This window comes from Diuraphis noxia, unplaced genomic scaffold, assembly GCF_037042655.1.
Source record: "Diuraphis noxia isolate RWA-SAM2 unplaced genomic scaffold, SU_Dnox_SAM2 contig0002, whole genome shotgun sequence".
Taxonomy (NCBI): domain Eukaryota; kingdom Metazoa; phylum Arthropoda; class Insecta; order Hemiptera; family Aphididae; genus Diuraphis; species Diuraphis noxia.
Genome location: NW_028301712.1, coordinates 13,878,795 through 13,904,388, shown reverse-complemented (window position 1 = coordinate 13,904,388; position 25,594 = coordinate 13,878,795). Strand labels below are relative to the sequence as shown.

Sequence of the window (25,594 nt, the reverse complement as noted above, 5' to 3'; positions counted from 1 at the left end):
AATAGTAAGAACAAGGTTCAGATCACTAAAATCTATATGCACGTCTGGATACAATAACTATTATCTGATGTTATAGGTTAAGTGTGAAACGTGATAATCTACACAGAACTCAGATATTTATCCGAGTAAAGTGTAAACTACCAGTAGATACCTGTCCTATTGGTTAAAGTTTTATATGTTAAACATAATTATATTTGATACTGAGCGACGATGAATGTATAGATTAAATATGTGTTTTTTTTTTAAACATTTTTTTTTTTTTTTGGTCTTTGTGCGCGATAATAGTAGGTAAAATAATCTATTGATATTCAACTTCAGTATCATTTTCGGTTGAAAGAGAATCTAGTTGGTGCATTAGAGAAGTCAATAATTTAAAATTCCAAATAGTTTTCAAAAGTACCGGGAAAAAAATGAGGATAAACGAGAGTTTTTAGTTTTCAACAAAATCGATTTGGGTTCTAGGTCTAAAAATTACCATAGATCAGTGAACGTTTATATATTATGCATTTCACGCACACCGTAAAATTTCAAAAATATTTTGAATTATTTTTTGATATTTAATTTTTTTTTTTGTATTTTTATAAATGTCAATAAAATAGTATTTGATGGGTCAAAAAGTTTGAAAATTTAATGCAAAGTTTCTGGCATTTGCTAAAATAGCAGTTTAAAAATATTTTAGATACAAAAGCACAATTTTTTTTATAAGCATATATAATATAAAGTTAAAATTTTAACAACATTTATTAAATTTAAAATTTACAAATTATTTAGTAGGTAGTAAAACGTAAACAATTATAAAATTTTAAACAATATTCCACGTTAGTAGTTTTTTCTGTAACCAAAAACTCTAAGAAATAAACAAACACAGTATTTTTATGAATATTTAAAGTTCAAATTTGGAAGAAATTATATACCTTTTACAAAACCAAGATTAAGAATTTTAGTTATTTATTTGCATTTCAAAAATATTACTCTTTGGTACTTGAAACTATTAAAGTAGCTATATTATTATATTGCACACAACGACCTTTTCAAATGTACCTATTATTTTCTACAAAATCGAATTAATACTAATGACTAGTAATTTGTTTTTATAAAATAAACTACTTTAATCACAATAAAATAATATAATATTACATTATACCTATTCAGTAATTTTATAAGCTATTAGAATATCTCTGCTCAGAACTGTTGTTCGTATATAATGGTTTTTAATAATTGAATTAAAATTAAACATATCCATTACAGTTACTCTCTAGACACCTAACGTATAGCAGAGTGTTACCCACTCACCAGCTTTTTTTTTTATATATATTTGAATTATTTGTTATATAATTATATTCATACTATATTATACTTACTTTCATTTGAGATATACTCATTATTCATGAATAAATGTACAAGAGAGCAAATCTCTTTGATAAATTTATTGTTTACTGTAGTTTTCAATTACCCACTAAAACATATAATATAGAACCTATTAATGATTTTTATTTTTAATTTTACAGTTTAAGTACCTACTTTTCTATGTACATAGTACATTGTACACCTATATACGCGTGTTAAGATTTATTTATCAATATGGGATCACGTTAAATGAAACTATACGAGCGTGCACGAATTAATAAATAACACATTTGTATCTACGAATATGTATGCAAAAAAAAAATGTTTTCATTCATCGTGCATATAAAAAATTGTTCATTTTTAATTTCACTTCGATAATATTTACAAGTAGTAGTAAAAACTTCAAAAGGTAATTAACATAATTTTAATTTTAATATCTATGCATTAATAATTCAGATAAAACATAAATATAATACATAGGTACAATCACTTTAAATTTAGAAATAATTACTAAATAATGATCGAACACATATTTGAGACACAGATCGAGCGTCTCAACGTCATATTTTAATAAATATGATTTAAATTAAATTATAATTTAAATTCTTATTTATTATGGTAGTAATAATATCATCTGGACGAATGACAGTGCGCCATGTAAATTTCAAGTAGCATTTTGTGTATATTTACATGTATACTGATTCACCCGGTTTTTTTACCCTCATCTTACCTATGATTTTTGAGTTCAGTGGATTTTTAAATTTGAGTTATCGATCAATCCTAATATTCGAACAAAGGAAATATTAGTAAAAAAAAAAAAACTTTTTAATGTGTAATTTAACTTTCGCTATACCTAGTTAATATTGGGCGTTTTAAGCTCTGTTAAAAATAAATTGTAATTCGTATTACATTATGGATCGTTGCAGTATATTACTAATTAACAACGGTAGTGATAGGTATGTATTATAATATATTTAATGGATAGAGTAAAACAATAGCGCGCAGGGTGGCGTTGTAAGATAGGGTCTATAAATCTAACAAAAACTATGATAGGCATTATGTCACTGTGAGTATATTATGACTCGTCCAAATTAAAGATAAAAAAAGATTGGAAAGTTGAAACAGCTATTTGCTCTTCTTTAGATGTTGTGTGGGTCACTATAATGAATGTATATTAAAGTTGAATTCAATGATATAAAATAATTACAAACAAAAATCGAAAATGAGGAAACTAACGCCTTTAAAAATGACAGGTAATTTTTTATTTAACCTCTCAAATTTATCATTTATACACAGTTGTTCATCAGAAATCATTGTCAAATAAAAATAAAAAAAAAGACTTATAGTTATTACTCTTTAACAATTATCCAATTTTATTAAAATATCGTTTAATAATAGCATATAATTTAATTACTTTTAATATGATTTTATTTTTGCTCATTAATATATTTTACGAACTAGTTGACTATTTTCGGTTTAATGGCCTATAAGACTATGTAATATATGAATTATATACCATATTATATTTTGAATAAAATTACAAAATGAATATACAGAAAATGACCATACCTAGGAGTTAGAATAAAAACCAAATTTAAACTAAAACACAATTTAAATTTATTACGCAATACAAAATAATATTACGTAACTAACATTCCCAGACATCACCTTTCAAGCAAAGATCACATTTGGCTATAAAAAAGAATAATGAGATAAGAAAATATTACGCAACACAAATACATTATTACGTAACCGAAATTCCATCGCGTCAAAAACTAACGTATATAGTAATACTAACTTGCAAGTACAAACTCAATATTCAATTAAAACTTTGACACAAATACCAAAATACTCTCACCAAAACTTTACAAAAAAACAAACAATATCACCAATATGTCATGACATAAATCGGAATATTATCATACCAAAAACAACATACAGGAAACACATAGTTAAACCAAACTGTGCTTTGTAACGTACACAATTAAAATATCAAACACATGTACCACAGTAATATCAACATTATATAACTCACAAGTATCACACATAACAGAAGTTAGCAACACACAATCCACTAATAAGCACCAATACAACACCTCCCTAAGCGACAAAATACCACTAATAAGACAAAAAGCAACTATATGCCATAATAACGCAGATCGGAAGAAGACTACATCAAAAATGTTTCACAACAATTACATAATATATTATGTACCAGAATAAAAACTATAAAATAATAACTTCAAAATATCAAATTCGGTAGAACAATAAATGCACGCGTACGCAGTATACAAAATTCACTCAAACAAATATCAATGCAAAATATTATACAAACAACAAATAACATTAGCACGTATGAACACGTGACCTAACATAACACTTCTTCTATATAAAATATTGCAAAAAACAATAACAACGTGCGAAACACAGCTTATTGTGCACATACATGCGCACAACACACATTCAACAAAAAAACACCACATATGCACTAAGATATTATACGAAAAGGAAAAGGACAATAACCCACAGAACTACATGACGTAACAGAACAACCCCTTGGTAAAAACACTGCGAAAAGACCAACGACAATGTGCGAAAACTCGACATAACTAACATGCGCACAACCATACTTCTCGCAGCAGACATGAATAACACATTCTCAGATTACGTAATAACAATTGAGTGGGGATAAGACAATCGATTCACTATAAAAGCGCTATGCACAGACAATGATCACACACAGTGCAAAACGGAGGTCTACGCTACACCATGTCCACGTCGCCCACAGTGATCTAAAGGCCGCCGAAATCTTTGTTAAGAGGACGCCACACCCGTATGTGTTGTCTCCGTCTTACAAACGTATAACATAGCAAAATATGTTTAGCGCGGTACAACTTTTCTCCCTCAATATTTATAATAGAATTTTCAAAATTTCACAACGCATAGGTTAGAACTTTATCTGTGTCATAGCGTCGTTATTTTTTTGATAGCACAAACCAATAATTTTAAGTAATTTAATGAAAAAATAAAAAATAAATGTATTTTCTTAAGCTTATAACTTTAATTATGTTTATGTTATCGAAAAAATAACGACGCTATGACACAGATAAAGTTCTTACCTATGCGTTGTGGAATTTTGGTAATTCTTCTATAAATACAAAGGGAGTAAAGTTGTCCCGCGCTAAACAGATTTTGCTATGTTATACGTTTGTAAGACGGAGACAACACATGCGGGTGTGGCGTCCTCTTAAAACCATAACCAGTTTTTTTTATTCTATGCCAAGTTAACTTTCGATATTGCGTTTATTCTATCACCCGGTATGAGTCTATTTTTGTACATTCATCTATGTTCGTTAATCACAAAAAAACGTCATTATTTTATTTACTGTGTCACCCATGCAATCCTATAATGATTATACTAATTACAATCTATTGCTCATCCAACGATCCATCCCAAATAGTAAATATGTATTTTATCTCACGTGCTTATAATATAAAATAGAACGCTGCTTGATATTTCATTGTTCATTAAAACTTTGAATTATCAAAGTATATTTGTAGTTACAATTCTTAGAGCTAAGGAGCGGACAGGATATTCTCTTGGACCGGCTCGTTACCTTAACGAGAATCAAACTACAAATATATAAGCGAGACAAAATGCACACATATTAAAAAATTAAATCACATAACCAAAACTAGGATATATGTGTGCATACTAAGAATACATCTTGGGCGCTGCTTGATATTTCATTGTTCGTTAAACTTTGAATCATCAAAGTATATTTGTAGTTACATACTTAGAGCAAAGGAGCGGACAGGATACTCTCTTGGACCGGCTCCTTCCTTAACCAGAATTTAACTACTACCATATAAGCGAGACAAAATGCACACATATTAAGAATACAACTATATAAGCGAATCTAGGCACACGCATAATTGTTATGTAGTTTTATCTCATAATAATCCGCTAGACATCGAATCCTTTCCTGTCTATGTGTAAATACGAATGTAGATGACACTTAATCTCAATTAGTAGGAGTCAACAGTGTTTTATAAAGAAAAAAATATGTGCACTTAATTGTGATAGGATATTGTAAAAAATAATCAAAGGGTATAAATAACGCGCATCGACCCATACGATCAAAGACGTAGCCAATGCAGTGAGGGTTTACGTATTAGACATTCTCATCCATACAAGGTAAGTGAATAGTTATATTTATCTCATTTAAAGCAAATCGTTGATCACGAATATCAATTTACAATATAAGTAGTGGAGTAATAAGGCAATGTAGTACCTATATGTAACGCATTGATATATATATTATTCGATTATACGTGTACTTAGCGTGATCCCGAGTCGATACATCCGGTGGACACTGCTTAACGCTATCTCTCCCTGCCACCTAGCTGTTGTAGCTCTCTCGCTCTCTCTCTCTCTCTCTCTCTCTCTCTCTCTCTCTCTCTACCTCTTTCCCCTTTACTTTATATTTTTTTTTACCCACTACAGCTATAACTTAATACGACCAGTTTTTATTATTCGTCCTTAATTAGGTAACAATATATATTGTAATTTTATGGGCTTTTAAACATGTTTTTCTCATTAAAGCCTTACAGTTCATATTTTAAGAAACTAAATTTAAATAAAATATAAAGACATGATGATACTATATTATGCTTTAAATTCCCATCAGAATAAATGTAATTTTATAGTACCTTAACTAATAGAAGTATGTTTTGCATACAAAATACGGTGTTGATGAAACAAAAGTACCGAAAATTCCGTATTATACCGTAATATAATGTATTATATAGCCATTAAAAGACCAAACGGTGTCTTCAACATATTATGCAAAAAATACGATATAACTAATGTGACGATCAGTGACGAAACATATTTATTATTATTTACAGGCAAAAAAGAACAATATAAATGGTTAATGGACGAATACCACGACTGTAATATTTTATTATATTATGCAATATGAGCGCTAATATAGTATTATACGATATTTCCTGAAAGTCTCGTACCTCATATGTGAGACTGTATATTTTAAAAATACCATTTTTCCACAGTAATCTACAATGATTTCAATTTAAAGATATAAATTTCTTATACATTACTATTAAAAAAAAAAATCATAAGATCCAGATAAACCGATTAACCACACAAATATTTTGAGTGGTATGAGAGTGCATAAATACATATACATTTATTTAACATATAATACTGTAACAGTATAAAATCTATTATGTTTAATGAAGAATTAGTGTTCCCCATCCCGCCTCGCCTCCCTGCTTAAAAAAATCTCGTCCATCTGGTTTAGTTTATTTATTTTATTTTTTTACATAGGATATTAATACCAAATAATAATGCTCTAAAATAGGTTAGATATACTTACACTTACCATTTTATAATTTATCATATGGTTATGAACTAGCTATTATAATATATTTTATGATAAAAATGCTCAAATATAGTTTCTTAAATTTTGTAATTTTGTGTATGAATCTATATAGTGGAAAAATTGGATAATGACATACGGTGTTGGGAATGATATTGTTTACAGATGAACTACTTTTCACTGTCCCGAGTTTCCGCATACGTCGAAACTCATTTTCTGCTGATGTGTAAAAAAGAAAACGTTTATACTCGTATTGTAGTTATACCTATAACATAAAAGGTACAGAAATCCGTGTCAATACTAACGACCGTGATTATACCGACGTATTATGTACCAAGCCGACGAGATCATGCAAACGAGCCAATAAATATATTTTGAAAGCACTGCGCAAAATGCTATCATTTTATTATTGCACGTACATGCATACATGATACACGTCTGAAAGCGACAGGCTAGTGTCTTATCATGTATATTCAGTTAACGTGAAACTGGCTGCTGTAGCGTGCACATAGGATACCTATAATATCTGTATTCGCCCGGAAGTGGTGCAGATAACATAATAATATTATATTTTATAATAATAGGTATTAGAGTATGCAATGATTTTTGTGTTAAGCGATAATGGTGCTCGACGTGATATCGACATTATACCGATCGCCCTATAAGTGTAACGAAACTACTATAAATTAATATAACTAAAATATTGAGTTTAGCTAATGCTTGAGTTACGTCTTGTCAACCGTGCGCTGGTATTGATACAAAAATCTTATAATTCCTGGAAAATCACAGTCACCCGTTGTTTTACCACATAAGGGAACATAATATTATAAACATATTATATTTAGTTATGTATAAGATTATAAACAATATAGTTTATTGACAGAATAATTTTTATAAAACACCTACCCAAAAAAAAAAAAATATCTTCGACGAATGAAATTCATATACTTAAGTTGATTGGAACCAACGTGTTGAAGACATATTTTGTTTTGTATCGAAAAAGACGGAATTTGTGATTCGTATATAGTGAATCTGTCTGACATATCTTATCATAATTAAAAAAGAAAACAAGAGAAACGTCGAACCATGTCAACTGAATTTAAATAAACATTTCTAAAAGAATCAAAAAGAACAATATCTTATACGAAGTCAGGCCATTTCTATAAATTAAGAACACGTGACAAATAATTCATTTTATAATATATTATGTTAAAAGTTTTGTTATCAATTACTTCAACGCATTCTATATAGTACGTATATAAAATATTTTAACGATTTGTTTGAAATCAAAACCGTTTATTGTTGTAATAAAATTCAAACACCTTCAAATATTATGTAATCAAAACATTTATAGAATATAATTTCAAATATAAGTGAAAAATATTAATAATATTAGTTGAACCCGTGCATTTCGTATTCCGTTAATAATCCTACACCTTATATGTCTCAAACTGTATGTTAATTTCGTATCCTGTGATTATGCTAGCAGTATATTATTATGCATATAGATAGATAGATGATGGTTAAAATATACTAAGTAATAATCTTAACACGATATTCAATTTAATTTATTATTACGAAATTGTGTTCTTTTTATCGGGAGAAGTCTGATATTTCAAATATTCAATTGAATGATATTTGGATCAATCAATTTTTTACTTAGCCAATCTTAAGCCTATAGGTAAAATATATTTCTGTATCAAATTTCGTCACAATAATCGGTCAAGCAATTGTAATGAGAATGCATAAAGGTCAAGACAGAAATCCATTTTCAAGACTGGGCAAGTTAATGATTTTTCTTAACTCAGTTAAGTTAGTTTCAATATTTTATGTTCAGTTAAATTAAAAGTTAAGTTAATATTTTTTTTTAATACATCAATTAAGTTTAAAGTTCACAAATTTTGTTAACTTAACTTCAATTAATAAGTTATGTTAATAAAAAAAAAATCATTGAAAAGGTTTTAAAATAAGTGAAAATCACTTGTATATCTATGAATATATATATATATATATATACAGGGTGATTTTTTTATCATGAACCACTCATTATTTCAAAAAGTATCAATGTTTTTGAAAATATTTTTTTACATAGTTTCAAGTTGTTATAAAACCAACGCTTTTATTAAAAAATTATATTTTTAAAGATTTTTTATCCTTATCATTTTTTAAGTTTTTTACTTTTTTGAATGGCAACATAGTTTTTTAATTTCATATTTCAAAGTAGAATATTTTTATAAAAATGTTGATACATAAAAATCGAATTTAGGACGAGTAGTTTATGAGTTATAAGTATTTAAAGTTTAGCCAAGCGGAGTAGTGGACAAGCATTTTGCGGGGTAACCCCGTACCACTCCACTCTGCCAATCAAATCTTTAAATACCTATAACTCATAAACTACTAGCGCTAAATTCAAAATTTTAACGTAATAATTAATAAAAAAAAATAGCTTTATTAATTTATGAAATTTTAAGTATAGGTCACCATTTGAAAATAAAAAGTTGATAGAGGTTTATCTAATAAATATAAGGGTGAAAAATATAAAAAAAATAAACAATTCAAGAAGAGTGTAAATCTACAATTTTGAAAAAGTCAATTTTTTTAAAAATAATGAGTGTTGTTTGATAAAAGAATCATTCTGTATATATGCATATATTAATATGATGTATATAATTTAAAAACTGTTGTAGGGCTGTATATATGATTTTATAACTCTATTTAATATTTATATTTCTCTTTGGAGTCTAGGTTGATTTAAATTTTAGTTTAAATACTTACTCTATTGTTTAACCTTAAAAATTCAAAGATAAATAACTCAAACATTTAAAAATAAGGTTAATAAAAAACTAGTAACTATATTTTTTACTTATAACTCTTAAGTATTACAAATATTATTTTTGTATATATATAATATGATATAGAAATATATTTATTTATATGTAAGATTTGTACTTTACTGCTGGTTTATTCAAAGTATTTATTAAATTTTAATAACAGAGTCATTTCAAAATTTTGATCTGCCATTGAACCTCTTATTTTGTTAAGCAACTGTCCACCAGTACTAAAGAGCCGCTCATCGTGTATTTGTAATAATAGGTATGGTCACAATTCATGATAATCAACAATCATAAAAATTATAAAATAAGATAATAATACATATTAAGTAATAATAATAATAATTATTAATGAGTACCTAACAAGCTTGGTATTATTAAACGTGACTTCGTGAGCTCGTAGCTATTGATATATCTTATACGAGCATAATATGGTCATACGGGTGACTAAATGTCACAGTGTTACAATATTATCTTTATATTATTATTTGTTATTTTATTAGAACATCCTTAATTAATATAACATAGGTATTAGTGTTTTTTACAAAAATAATTACGATAATATCTTCTTTTTTTTCCAACAAATGTTCTAATATCCTACGAATCGGCGAACCGTTATAGACTAAAATAAATTCTAGATAAAACGAAAATTCAAAATTAGCTTAAAAAAGTAGAAGTTGATTTTAAATTAACGTAGATATAAATGAGTTAAATTAAAGTTAAGTTAATTACAACAGCGAACTAGTAAGTTAAGTTAATAAGTTAAAATTAACTTGACTTTTAACTTATTAACTCGTTAATGCCCAGCTTTATCCATTTATATATATATAAAAATTATATATATACTAACTGATCTAGCAAATGGCGTTTTGCCGTGTAAATTATTGAATAGGTATAATGGAAGTCAAATAATAAATAACTAAATTATTATAATTGTCTATTGATGTGTTTTATTGGTATACGACTGAAAGTGGAATGGAACACTTGGAACAATAACAAAACACTAAGTATTCATTTTTTTAAAAATCATTGTACTTTTATTATCTCAACTAATAAATTTCGAATTACATCTCTATATCACACATTACGAAAATTAAAAAAAACACTATCAGAGTCTTAGTGCAGTTGAGTGCACAATATTTATAGTAAGTCCATCTTTAGCAAACACACATGAAACATCATATTATCGTATTGGATTTGTTCGTCTGTTCTTTGCCCTCTTATATTTCTCATGTTTGTAGCTACATTTGTTCTACGACAAAAATTGGCACTCTGGCGTCTTACTGGCATTATTAATGAAGCCAATAAATTAAATGTATTCAAACTAATTTGTGCTAATTATTTCTCCTATAATCAATAACAAATATTTTTAACCAACAGCAACCAATTATTATTATTATAATAGCTTTAAACCCCAAGTCAGATACTTATAAACAAAAACGTCTATCGTAAATCTCAAAATTCTTATTTGAGTATTTATCGAGGATGATTCATCCCCTTTTTAAATTAGCCTAAAACGTATTCTCAGACCTACCAAATATACACAGGAAATTTGATGAAAATCGGTCAAACCATTTCGGAGAAGCTCAGTAACTAACACCGTGACAAGAAATTTCCATATATTAGATAGCATGAGGAAATAATTGACCCGAAATCGATTTAAAAATATTATTTGAGCCATTAACACACTTCTGTGATCATAATATTGCCCAATAAATCGGCACAAGGCTACGTATTCATGCAAGTGTGCATTTTGTATTTCAATCCAAATCAAAGGCACTGGTACATTTAATTAACATAGGCACCCTTCCAAAGTACCAACTAATTTATAATATGTTCTTAGGACAATTGTAATATGACGAAAATAGACTATCGTCTATATGCTTCAGAAAAAAGGAAATAATAATATTAATTATTTTCTCAACTTACATAATACACTGTAATCTCATCTAAGAAAATTTTTATATTAGATAGGATTGGTGTAATACAGAGGTAATCAGTATTAGCACTTGAACAGCAGTAGTATAAAAAGGTATGTTCTGTAGCCTAGTCCCTAGTCATCCTAGTCTATCCACGCGACTGCTATCGCGTACGTGCACGTCTATGCTCAACAGTGCTCTTCCCCTCCGATCAATGCTTAGTACATACCACGCCTACCCCTCTCCTCCCACCAATATATAGTTTATTTCTATAACATGTATAATATATAGTACGTACCCGACACCCGACCGTAACCTTCCCCTTCCATCAATACCTAGTACATACCATACACCTCCGCTCTCATCAATACCTAGTAGTACTAGTACATACCACACCATATTCCTTCCCATCAATGTCTATCACTAAAAATGTAAATATTAAATAATTCCTAACATGATGACTATATAGTTATCCAAGACATTATTATTATTATAGGAAGTATGCTGTATAACATTCCACATATTATGTGATAAAATATGTATAATATTATACATTGAAATATAGAATAATAACAATGTAATATAATTCTATCATTTAATGTGAAAGTCTACCATATTTAACTATCCCTTTCATGACAACCAAACTATTATTAGTCGTTGAAAATTATAGGCACCCAAATCTAATATATTTGATAAGATTTAATTAAAATAATATACCGATATTTAAAATCAAATATAAACCCATACGAGTCTATATCATTACTCATCATGTTAAACCACCACCTCTCCTCTCTCATACCACACCACCCACAGTTTTTCCCTACTTCTCAATACCTCACCACATAACCTACTTTTAAGTCCATTAAAAATTATAGTCAAGTGAGTGCTCATACCCATCACTATGGTTCACGTAACTAAGCATTTCAAATTAACTCGATCTATATCAGCCTCCATTTACCACAAGACCACAACCTAAGAATCTGTCTATATATATATATAGATATATATATAGATATACCTATATAGATTTATAGGTATTTACCAACGATAATCAAATATTAATCAACTTATCTATCTATCACTAAAAATTCGTTTGCCTAGATTATTGAGGTAAATATTCAAAACTAAATTAAAATGAATTAAAATAAATCTTAGGCTATTAATAATCCTGATCAAATAATGTATTAGATAAGAATAGTTTACCGATAGTTAGTGACTTTTAATGCTATTCATTAATAATACGTATAAAATATTAAAGAAATAAACTATTAAATATATCAAATTACTTTCTATTTAGCTAAATGCCTACACTCAAATATAAATAAATTAATATAAATATTTAAATAGATATACGTGAGCATATAATTTAAACAGTATACATAATAAATAGGTAATATACTATGAACAAAGTTTAATACTCTACACATTTTTTGTAAATTGAATTTATATTTCTTCTAATCTCCTAACAAGATATCGGAAATTATACTGTATTTACATTATCAAACCTAAGTCATTGAGAAAATAGGCTGCATACTAGTTGGGGTCATGACGATTTTTGAGATAAACAGATATAACAGTTGCGGTCACGCCAATTTAGGTACTATCTTAATTGCGTTCATAGCTTTATTATACTCTAATTCCAGGCAAAATTTATATTATACGATAAACATATTTTTCGATTTAATGTACACAGCGTTTATAAATAAAATAGATTAAATTGTATACTCTGATCATAGTTTCGAATATTCGAATAATTTAAACATAAGTATCAACATTTTTAACTATACCTACACAATAAATAATAGTGTGTAGACAGTCCTAAGTATGTTATATTTTCGATATAAATGAGAAGGAAAATGTTGATTGTTACATTTTTCTAAATTAAATAAATAAACGAAATATTAATTTCATATTTAATTATTATATAAACTATATTATATTATATTATTTAGTATACTTAGTTATTATTATTTGAGTGACCGCAACTAGTATGTAACCTTTTTGATGGGTGACCGCAACTAGTATGCAACCTTTTTGAGGAATGACCGCAACTAGTACGTAATTTTTGATTATGACCGCAACTAGTACACATCGAGGAAATACGGTAAAAAAAGATGGTTTATTTATACCTAAGCATAAAAATCATCTAACGAGGTATGGATAGCTAGCATCACATTTATGGGTGATAGTACAGATAAACTGTATAAACGAGTTTTGATTTTGTTTAATCAGGTCATAATGCAGTTCTTTGAGGTACATGAAATCATATAAAGGAGTATCGATTATGATCAATCTAATCATACAGCTATGTACAAACATATATATATATATATACAATATACATACATACATACATACATAATATAACCATCTAGACATGATCGATTATTTTAATTAATCGATTTTTCCATCGATTTATTTATTTAATTTTTATAAATATTCATGACCGATTTATCGAACATTAATCAACTTATCGATCTATTGATTACACATTATACGTCAAATCGTTTCTAATCCATTGAAAATTATACTTCAAACTACTCGTACTTAACATAAACCAACATAAACCAACATTTTACATGATTTCATCCAGAAATATATTATACCCTAAACATTGGTGCATACTTATTGGTAGACTATATGTATAATATATATGTGTATTCATATAAATTATAAATATTACATAAGTTATAAACAATTTAGCAATACATATAGGTAGAAGATAATCATAGACGTTTATAATATCTATCACTATTTACTGCGAGTATACATACATATTTACACAAAAACATTAATACATAGACTTAATCGAATGCATATACACATACGTATACACGTATATACTTAAATGATTATTTAAATGAATCAATTTTTATTTCATTATTTGACTCATTTTTATAAGCACCCATCCATTACCAATTAATCGAAATTTTAATCAATTAAGTGTATGTAAATTATGAATGAAAAAAAAATATTGATAGATTTATTGGATTAGGTGTTATCTTGTTGTTAAATCTTATTAGCATTTAATTATTCGGAACTACTTTTTAAAACATTGTCAAAATGTTTGTTCAATATTTAAAAATAACATTGGGGAACATTTCACATGGAATTTTCATTTTGAAATAGATTTTATTTCATTAAAAATAATTATATTAGCTACTTAGTTACTACTTAGTTACTTAGTTACTATGTCTAGGTAATTATACATATAAATATGTGTGAGATAAATTTGGATTTGAAGTGTATTCTATTTATTTACAAAATTAAATATCTTAAAACCATAATATAATCAAAATAACATAACATAACAAAATATAATATCATATCATGATCAACATTGTCTTTTTGTACAATTAACCTGTGCTATTTCATAATCTATAATAATTATCTCTTTCTCTTTAGACATATTTAAAGATCATTAGGTGAACTGCCACAAAAATAACATTCCTCCATTTCTAACTATAAAATTCTACCTAACAAAATGTATTAAATATTTAAATAGGTTTTATAAGGTGAATGAGATAAAAAATTGTTGATTTGATGAATATTTAATAATATTAAATATATTTAAAAAAAAATGTATTCTAAAATCTTTTAAGCGTAAGTTACATCTCCAACTCAATAATATTTTATTGATTCTCATTATTTATAAACGCTAACAGCATTAGTCATATTATATAAATAAATAAATAAATAATAAAATATATGAAAATTCGTATAGATGTGAATTTAAAGAAAAATATTGGTTGGATACTACATTTTGATTTCGAATGATTGATTATTAATTATTATGTTTCATTATACTCGTTTCTGGTCGTTTTATATTTTTTGAATTATGAGTAAATAAATGTTTCTTCGAGTGTCCAAATCAATGCCATATTTTATGGATATATTATTATATTATTATTTTTATAAAAATTGATTTCTGTATAATACAATAATATTAGGAAAAACGAAAATAACTGTTCGGAAATAGATCATGACAAACGGCATCGTACCATTCATAATGGTAATCTCCCGGTATTGGTGACGTCGCAAACGCAATGTATTGCAGGGGACCGATGTCGTATTACTTATAAATTGGGTTTTGCAGCATCAACCCGGGCCACAGTTGCGGATAAGTGATAACCCTAAGTCCGCGCACAGAAAGGATTTAGAGTTTCGATGGACGTTTGTTACCTATAATATTAGACGTTTATAATGGACGATTATCTTGCACGGTTGTTTCGGGTCTGTTTCCAAATAACAAACAGATCTATCTTGTTTTGACTTTAATTTGACATATTCTGCGTTGAAAACAATTTAGACGCGAATCAAGGTGCTTTCGTGGTGGTATTTTTCTGAACCTATTTTAGTATGAGATAATTTGTTGATTTAATAAATTATTGAGTGGTGATATCAGATTATCTTTGTACCGAGTTTATGTCCAGTGACTTATTGTAGCTTTATACTTACGTTTGTCTGTTTGTAAGAAAAATAATAATATGTAAGCATTTTAGTGTAGGTAATTAATTTAAGCATTTAAATTGAAAACATTTTTGTACAGTTATTTGTGTTAATTTAAAATTTAAATATTGATGACATTTCAAGTATGGTCAGAGTAGTTAATATTAAAACCTTTGTTCGAGGCAGCAGTGGAAATATATCTTCTACAGACTAATAATTAAAATAACTACTGCATATTATTATGTATACCACCGTTTATTGACTGACACGAACAATAAAATCTCATTTAAATTACAATATAATATACCAAAATCAAATGTTATGTATAAGTTATAATATTTTATGTCTATTAAATTTTATTAAGTAGGTACTAATGATTTTTAAATATTAAATTATTGATTAGTGTAAGTTTACATATGGGTATTAATTTTCAATAATTTTACACATCGGATGATATTTCGTTTGAAAAACAAATAATTAAAAATTGTTTAACAAACACATTACGCTTTTCAGTTTAATCAATTATAATTATATTGTAATATAGAGTAAATGGTAAATTCCATAATATTATTATTTTTAAATATGTTCCACACTGCATTTTGAATAGTATGTTCACAAATTTTTTGTACTTATTTCACAGTATTAATAATAGTAAAAAAAATTGTTTACGTATTTAAGCAAATACAATTATAAAATAATTAATATAATAATAATAATAATAATAATAATAATAATAATGTTTTCCCCAAGACATACATGTATTAATTTTGCCTATTTGTTATGCCGTCTTATTAAATATTATTATTTATTATATGAATAACAAAATAATATCTAGTATGATAATGTAATGTCTAATTTATTATTATGTCCCTACTAGACAATATATCATTTTAATAAAAAAAAAAAATATCTTATTGATTTGGGTTTATACGGTTCTTTCACTTTTATAAATGTATGAAGTAATGACGTAAGATTTTCGATGTCGATGGGTTGTTCGATTGGTTCAAGGTCCAAAAAAAAAAAAAAAAGAGGTAATGGATATTTAATTACCTTATAAAGAACGCTTGAGACTTGCCTAATTTCAAATAATCATGTTTTTCAAGCTCGATTTCGATTAGTTCAATTGGCATAGTCGGATGAAGATTCCGAATCACATCTCGTAATGGATTGTCCTCTTTAAGCTGAAAAGTGTAAAATTCAGTTTTTTGGTCTCTAAAGAAGTGAACCGGGGATCTGTACGATTCTGGTTTTTTGTCATTATTTTCACACGGTTTAGCTATGATTAGTATTAAAAGTTATCCACTCCAATTAATAAGCTCAGTGCACAGGTCAGTAAATTGTATATATCCCTCAAAATAATTGGAGGTAGTCGCAGAGCTTTTGATTCAACATTTATGGAACAAGTAGGATTTCGTATAGAACCTGTATTGTTATCATTCAATGGAGTTGCGAGAGGAGGATCATCTAGCGTAATACTTCATACAGATCTGTGAAAAAAATATAGTTTTTTGTTTTAATTCGAAGTAAGCTCTGATTGGAAGAGCTTGAATGAATTATTTCAGTTTCATTTATCGTAGATATCGTCCATCCAATCGACAAGGATTCATCATTATTTAAAGTGTCCATTTTATCGGTAACGTGAGTGCTGGTCGCATGAATTATTTTTAATGAGTGTCCGTTGATTATTTAAAACGTCATTAATTATCTTTGTGGTAACTAAATTAGATTTATTAGTTTTATTTTGGTTCTTGATTATGTGTGTAAGCGATTGTGACATTCCAGGTAAGGGTCAAAGTCATGACGAAACGTCATGCGCCCTTGCGGTATGTGCAATATCGACGATAGCGGAATGGCCGGAGCGAGTAGTACGTTAGCGACGTTGTTGTTTAATATTTAAAATTTAGAAAAACGTTAATTTACTTAAGAAAAACTTCAAATAAATTAAAGTTTTGTATAAGAAAAATACAACTGTTACATTTACAGCTTTCGTTTGAACATTAATTAAATTTTATGGGGCTGAAAAAATGAATGTCAATACTGAAGATTATAATGATGAAGCGTAGCAAAACTAGTGTGTATGCTTACACGCGAACTGAAAAAAAAAATATTTATCAAAAACTATTGATTAATAATTTTACTAATTTATTGTAAATCACATCTGGGTTTTTTGTTTTAAAACAAGATTTATTGAAATGCATATATCAAGCTTCAATGGTTGAGGTTTTAATTATATATATGAGGTATTAATTTACAGGCCAGTTCCATAGAAGAATAAAAGTTAGAAATTGATTTAAAATTTTTTTTTACATTATACTGAATATGCGTGGTTAATTATATATATAAACAATTTTGATGATCGATAAAAATAAGCAAATCATAATACATAAATTGTATGTGAGCATTGTTTTTTTTTTACATAGCGATTTATAGAGGAGTTCATAAAAAATATATTGTTTATCTATTAAATTGTTTTATTGTCTAAGACTATGTAATAATTATTAATTGAGGAGTGCTTTTATGATCCCCGGAGAACAGTTTTAAAAGGTAAATACTTGATATAAATGAATCACATTAAAATGTTAATATTATTTCATACCGTACGTATAAAAGTATTTTGTGTTATGTAAAAACATTCAAGTTCAATATTTGAAGGCACTTCTACTATATTTAAATAATCCAGGTCCGTTGGTTAGCGTGTAAATGGTAAAATACAAGCTTAACTTCAATACACTAGTATTTCAGTTTCCAGACTTCCATTTCTGTTTAAAAATAATATGTACTCATCCTAACAACATAATACAATATGATAAATAAAACCTTAAGAACTTGAATATCTAGTTTAGAATCCAGAAAACGTCAGTGGTATTTTTAAATTTTAAATCTTTAACCTACAGAACACTAAACAAATCTTAGATCCTCACTCCTTCTTCAACTTATCTATGAAATGTTAATGGATTATCAACTATGTGAATAACCAAATTATTAGAGAATATTATTTGAACACATTTAGCAACAATTTTGTACGGTGGTAGAATAACTAGACATTCATAAATAGTATCCCATTATTCATATCCATTCTGTCTAAACTACACCGGATTTCCGTATACGTGTAAAGCAGCTTCAGAATTAGCTTATAATATACTCTTATTCGTTCATTCACATTTGATTATTTCTCATCAAGGCATTGTGAAGGTATCCAGTATCCACTAGAATGTGAAAACCATTATATTTTATATTGAAATATTATTAAATGTTATTAACAGTATGAGGTTGAAATAAGTTGAACAAAAATCTTAAAAGTTCCGTTTGTGATAATTTTCTGTTTTTAATTAAATATTTTTCAATGGTTATGACAGAAATCTGTTACAATAAATTAATTATAATGCTAGTGGCTATATTTGAACTATCATTATACGTGTAAAAAAATAAAGAGGTAATTAATACAAAATTATTTTTTAAATTCTGAGTGTAGTGAATAAATGTATTGATTTTACAGAATGGTGGTTTTTTTAAGGGGGTGATGGGATAGTAAAAATGCTCTGATTCTTGTCAAGAGCATCTTTTGTGATAGAAAAGTAAATATCGTTACATCTGTATAGCAGTATCTTGGTTATAATCTTTATAATATTACAATAAATGTAAATGCGACTCGTTCTTAATAATAATTTAATCAATCTACTATATTAGTTCATAACAAGAATGTTCTCAGTAGGGAATGGTAGTGTCAAAAAATTGGACTTTCCATGGAATAAGTCAAGTTATAAGATTGAAAATTGATGTGGGAAATTGTTGTTATTCAGTTTTAAAATTTAAGCACTGGTATGATAACAATAACTCAATGTAGGGGTATAAACTTCACCACTTCACGAATGTAACAAATTCCGATAGTTGTCAAACATGAAACAATATCATAAAAATCGATAAGACCACAATTTTAGCATAAGAAAAATGTCACAACAAATAATCGAGGTGCCCCCTACTTGGCAAAAATCGTAAAAATGTTACGGTTAGTAAATAATTTAAAAAATATAATTATGTACAAAAAAGATAGTAAATGATGGATGTCACTCTGCTGTAAAGTAGGTTACAAATGGGCCATTGTAATGGAATCTAGGACAAAATATCCAAATTTATCCGTTTTTACGTAAATTAATAGATTACACATTACTTTCTTATAAAATTAACTCAAATTATTTAATCATAAAAATAAACCTAATATATCATAATTATATAAATATAATTAATATATTATATAATTAAATATATATATAATTTTTAAATTTTTAGAAAATAGTGTAGGTAGTCAATTTTTTAGCAAATTATTCCTGTATTCATAAAAACAAATTGTTTTACATTTTATTTTATATTATTTGACTATTTGGCTAATGTTTGTGCAGTATATTTTGTGATATTATTATACTACTAACGTAATTTATATATTTAGGAGTTAATTTTATTAAAAAGTAAAGTGTAATATTATACTAATTTACGTAAAATTTGGATATTTTGACCGATTACCATTGTAATGTATGGTATTAAATTTGAATCCAATGATATCATATCATTGTATACGAAAAACGATTCTGAACGAAGGTGGTTTGTCTTGTCCATATAAGATATTTTAACTGAATAATTTGTAAATTTTCAATTTTATAAATTTTGTAAAAATATGAACTTTAAACGGTTATATAAAAAAAGCGAATATATTTTTAATATTTGTTTTATATAAACTTATGGGGTACCTTGAATTGAATTTTCAAGCTTTAAGATCAAATCAATAAAATGTCATTGATATTTTTATAAAATAAAAACTAAAAAAAATCAAAATTCAAAGATCTATAAATAACTTTAAAAAAGTTGAATTATTATGAAAATTTTATCATGAATAGAAAATGATAAAATAAAAATTTGATGAAATTTAAAGTGCAGTTAATTGCAAATTTCAAGTACCTACGGTTAAGAGTTTTTGAGTAATGACAGAATAAGCAAACTGTTGTGTGAGAAATCCAGTGAATATCAAATGTTGTAATATTGCAGTTAACTCAAATACACAAAATATTTTATTTGACTCTCCAGTCAACATTTTTTTTTCATAAAAGTGGACAAACTTAAGAGGAATCGTGTCTTAAATTTTAATAAATTATGAAAAGAAATTGTTTATGAATTTCAAATGTTCATGGTTTGTACGTATCTAGTCAAACTTCAAAGTTTAAAACAAGTCAAAATATTTTGAAAACTGTATGGTGTATATAAAGTTCTAATATAAAAATTCAGTGTATTTCATGTATCTATGGTAATTTGTTTTAGAGTTACAACAAAACTCAAAATCGATTTTGTTTAAAACCAATTTTCCGTTTATTTTTTGTTTGTTTTTCCTGTCGGTTTAGAAAACTTTTGAGAATTTTCTACATTTGACCCCTAAAGTACTAACTATATTCACTTTGCTAACAGAAAAGATACTTTTGAAGAAAATCGAAGTATTTTTACTGCCCCGAAGGTGATGACAAACACTAAAAATAAAAAAATAAAAAAACACACATACACATCATTGTATAATCAATACATTCATCGCTCCGCTCGGAATCTGAAATAAAAATATTTTTTTATGTATATCATAAATGACTATAAATTGTAAATATAAAAAAAAATCAAAAATATTAATTAACAAACTTTATTTTATGTTTCAGTTTTTCCTTCTATATCTGTAACATGTAATGTATATAATAAGTTTTAAAATTTAAAATAGCTGTGTAAATTAAAATATTATTTTAAACAACCTATATAATATCTTACTCATGTGGTTCTCATAAAAATTTACGTATACATCCGTTAAACTACCCCTATCTCTAACTTCAGGAATTAAGTATTTATCTATACAGAATATCAATTATTTATTGACCAAAATGTATGTGTTTAAAAATATTTAGTTATGTTATTTATTTATGTTTATAGTTCATATTTTTCTTCGTTATTTATTAATTCTCGAATAACTTCATCCCTAGTAAAATAAATATGTATTAACTTGAGTGACAAGTGACACGTGTAATTAAAATTTAAAGCGTACTTAACATTTTATGGAATAAAAAAAAAAAAATATGAAATTTACCAACAATATTTTATGATAGAAATATTTAAGTAAGAGTGGCTTATCGAAGTAATAGAGTGATCAATTTTATTAAACATCTACCTATTATTTATAAACAAAGCAGATTGTCGAGCATTATTATGTGGATAGCTTATACGTACCTATTTGTACAGTGTATATTCACTAAAAAATTATAATATTACCTCTTTTATAATAATTAGAAGACAATTAAGTTAGCACTAAATGAACTCTTGTAAAACAAAAAAACTTTCCTGAATTTTAACAAACATTAGAAGAAAACGATGTTCTAATAAAAATCTATGACTCATATAGTTCCACGTACTATGTGAACATTCATAAATTGATAATGTTTATTTAATATAGTCATGGACTTATGTAGCATAGGCAGCTTTAAAAATATTATTTGTTTTGAGTAGAAAAAATGAATTTGATTAAATCTCTGGATTCCAGGTTATAACAAAAGAGTTAAACGACTGCATCAGTCTGTTAAAATCGACTACAGATTATTATAACGATATTATAATAAAAAATTATAGATTTCAATGGAAACATTTTTTAAAAACGCACAAAAAATTCAATTGTATGATCTCATGCTACAGTTTTGATTTAGAAATAATGTATAGGAACAGAATGTTTTATAATAATTTACATACAAATAAAAGTTAAAAGGTATCAGCCCAATTGAAACAATATCAACAAAATCATCTCATTCCTGAAACATTTGTTATGTACAACTCAACCTAGATGAATAATTGTACCTTCAACCATATTCTGCATTAATATTCAATATGTTGTAAGCTCAGTTGTAACATAAGTTGTTAAAGCTGAACTAAGAATAACAAAAAAAAAAAAAAAAAATTATATAAATTATCTTAAAGCACTCTTGGTTCATTTAATTTTCTTTACAAATTATAATAATTAATAAATCGTTAGTTCCTACCTACTTTACATACAGAAAATATGTATTATATATCATTCTAATCTAGATCAAAAAAAGTGTGTAAGGTGTCTATTCGCAATAGCAGAACATAATTAGACATCCGTGCGAAATTATCGTCAATCGCGCAGTATAAAATAAACACATTTTGTAAAACTTCAAAAACAAAAACATTATATTATTTAATATATAAAATATATAAAAATTTTTTTTCTTTATTTAATAAATTTAATAGTGTTAACTGCATATTAGAGTAACTATTTTAATATTCTTGGTTGGAATGAGTTTATTTTTAAAATTAACAGTTTCAAATTTTTTTATTTACTTTTTTAACATAGCATTATTACATTATTGGTTCTAAGTTTCGATTTTTCAATTTAATAACTTATAAATCCTCTTATATTATAGGTTAGAGAGTTATGAATTCAAATTTGTAGATTATCAGCTCAGAGTTTAATTAATTTGTTCTGTTGTTTCTGAACTTCTATATATTGAAATAATTTCTTCCCCTGAAAATATTTTTAAGTTTGCCAGTAATAGGATTATTTAAGTTAATTTTAATTTTCATAAGTTTATATTTGGTAACTTAGTTAGACTGAATAATAATTTTAATTATATTGTTAAATTCTACGACAAATATATTTATTATTTTTTGTTATTTAGAATAAAAAAAGAAATTATACTGTTAAATAAATTTTGTGTGTGTGTATCTCACATAGACTTTCTTTTAAACTTTGTAAGCTGTGTTTGTACCGTGTGTTTTGTTTTTAAAAATCACAAACATAAAAAAAATAAAAAATAAATAGTGATCTTAATTCTAATATAGATTGGATTTTTATTAAATTTCCAACAGAATGGAAAATAATTTATTTTACTCTTCGTGAAACATGTTTTATCGGTGTTCTTTTACTGCAAATTTTTATAAAATGGGCGACATTGATTCTTACAAAGCATCTGGGAACCAAACATTAAGTTTGAGTTATTTCATTTGTAAGGAAATCGGTGCAAACTTTTACGTAATCTTGTTCAGATGAATATCGTGTAAAACTTTTGACAATTGCAGAAAAAAAGAATTACGTAATTATCACAGACGGTTTCTTTTCTTTTGTTTTTTTTTTTTTTTACAGTTTTGATCCATTTTAAAAGCCATTTATAAATAGAGAAATATTGGAGTCTTTCATTTATCATATTAGTGGCTGAGTGTTTTTTTCTTTTACGATTGTAAATAAGAGCTTCGTATAAAAATAAAGACTTTTTCAACCAATTCAAACTTAATAAATTGTTTTGCAATAGAACCAGTTTCATCGATAATTAACTTTGGATTTTTTGTGATACAACTATAACTACTTATAAATTTGTTTAGCACAGTTATAATGAAGAAAAATGGATTAATCAATTAATAGATAATTATTTCTAAAGACGTTATCATATTCTTATATCTGCAATTATTTACCAATTGCTTTGATTTTTATGTATGAAAGCAATATTATTAGTTGCAATAGTATTGCTGGTTTGTGTTCTCCTAAAATTCTTTGTTTATAAATGATTAACAATTAATTTTATCAAAATTAATTTAAAGTATACAAATAATAATTAAGCCCACACTACTATGGAGTACTTTGGGTTTGACGAAAAAAATAATGGAAATGTTGTCATAGAGCTCTCCTGTCCATTCACTACATTTTGTCAAATATTGCTCGCCTGTTCGATAGTTTTGCACTGTTACGTCTACCGTTAAAAATGAGAAAACACTTCGAACGCAAATAATTGTTACCATATAAATTTGCTATTACGATGATAGGCTGAGCTTAGCTGTGTGCCCAACTAAAGGTTATCGACAGTATGCAGCTCTATCAAACTCGTAATCCGTAATGTATATATTTTACCAAATACTCTTTTTTTTTATTCTTGGGTTGGTATGCCCTGCGTTTTATATTATTTTACACAAAAAGACCAGCTACTTTTAGTTTTCACTTATACAACGACATGATATTTAATATTCCGATAACCCCTTGGATTTTGGTTTTTTTTTTTTTTTTTGCTTAGCTGTAATGTATAGATTTTTCGAGACTCAGAAGAGCCTAGAATCTGCGATACTATGTCGGCTGTGTGATCAGAACTAATTCATATTTATCCCTACCCCAAATTTTTTGTTTGAATTTTATTTAATTGAATTGTATCTTCCGTTTTGCCCATAATTATCATCTTATGATGAACTAGTAAAATTGTATTTTTTTTTTTTTGAATGTTCACCAACATTGTAAAAATATCTCCTCGACAATGTTAAAAATATTAAAATTTATTAAATCTTTATGTCACTTAAAATAAAAATATCTAATTACCTGTACAATTTTTTTTTTGTTATTTTAACATTAAGCGTAACTTATTCTTTCTTATAAATCATAAACTATTATTTTCTTATCTACTAAGATAAAGCATGTGGGTTTACCATCGTCTCCCTCCGGATACTTTGCGGTGTGGCTCATAGGTCACAACGTAAGTGTTCCCCAACGTGATGAGTGCATAATGAGTCCCTAATTGGCAAAATTATCACAAAAATAATATTATTAATGCACATAATATACAATATTTTTTTTCTTAAC

The 25,594-nt window shown here is 26.7% G+C and overlaps 1 long non-coding RNA gene across 2 annotated transcripts in view; it reads left to right on the top strand.

Annotated features, from left to right (window-relative positions):
- The first annotated feature begins 4,355 nt into the window (after positions 1–4,355).
- Positions 4,356–25,594, top strand: part of LOC149058127 (uncharacterized) — a 38,293-nt gene continuing 17,054 nt past the window's right edge. Inside the window, exons 1-2 of one of the 2 annotated variants that reach the window (XR_016190426.1) lie at positions 4,356–4,665; positions 5,435–5,545. This is a non-coding gene — a long non-coding RNA (uncharacterized LOC149058127). Of the gene's footprint in view, positions 5,546–25,594 lie in introns of both variants that reach the window. The other variant, XR_016190425.1, reaches the window with a different exon arrangement.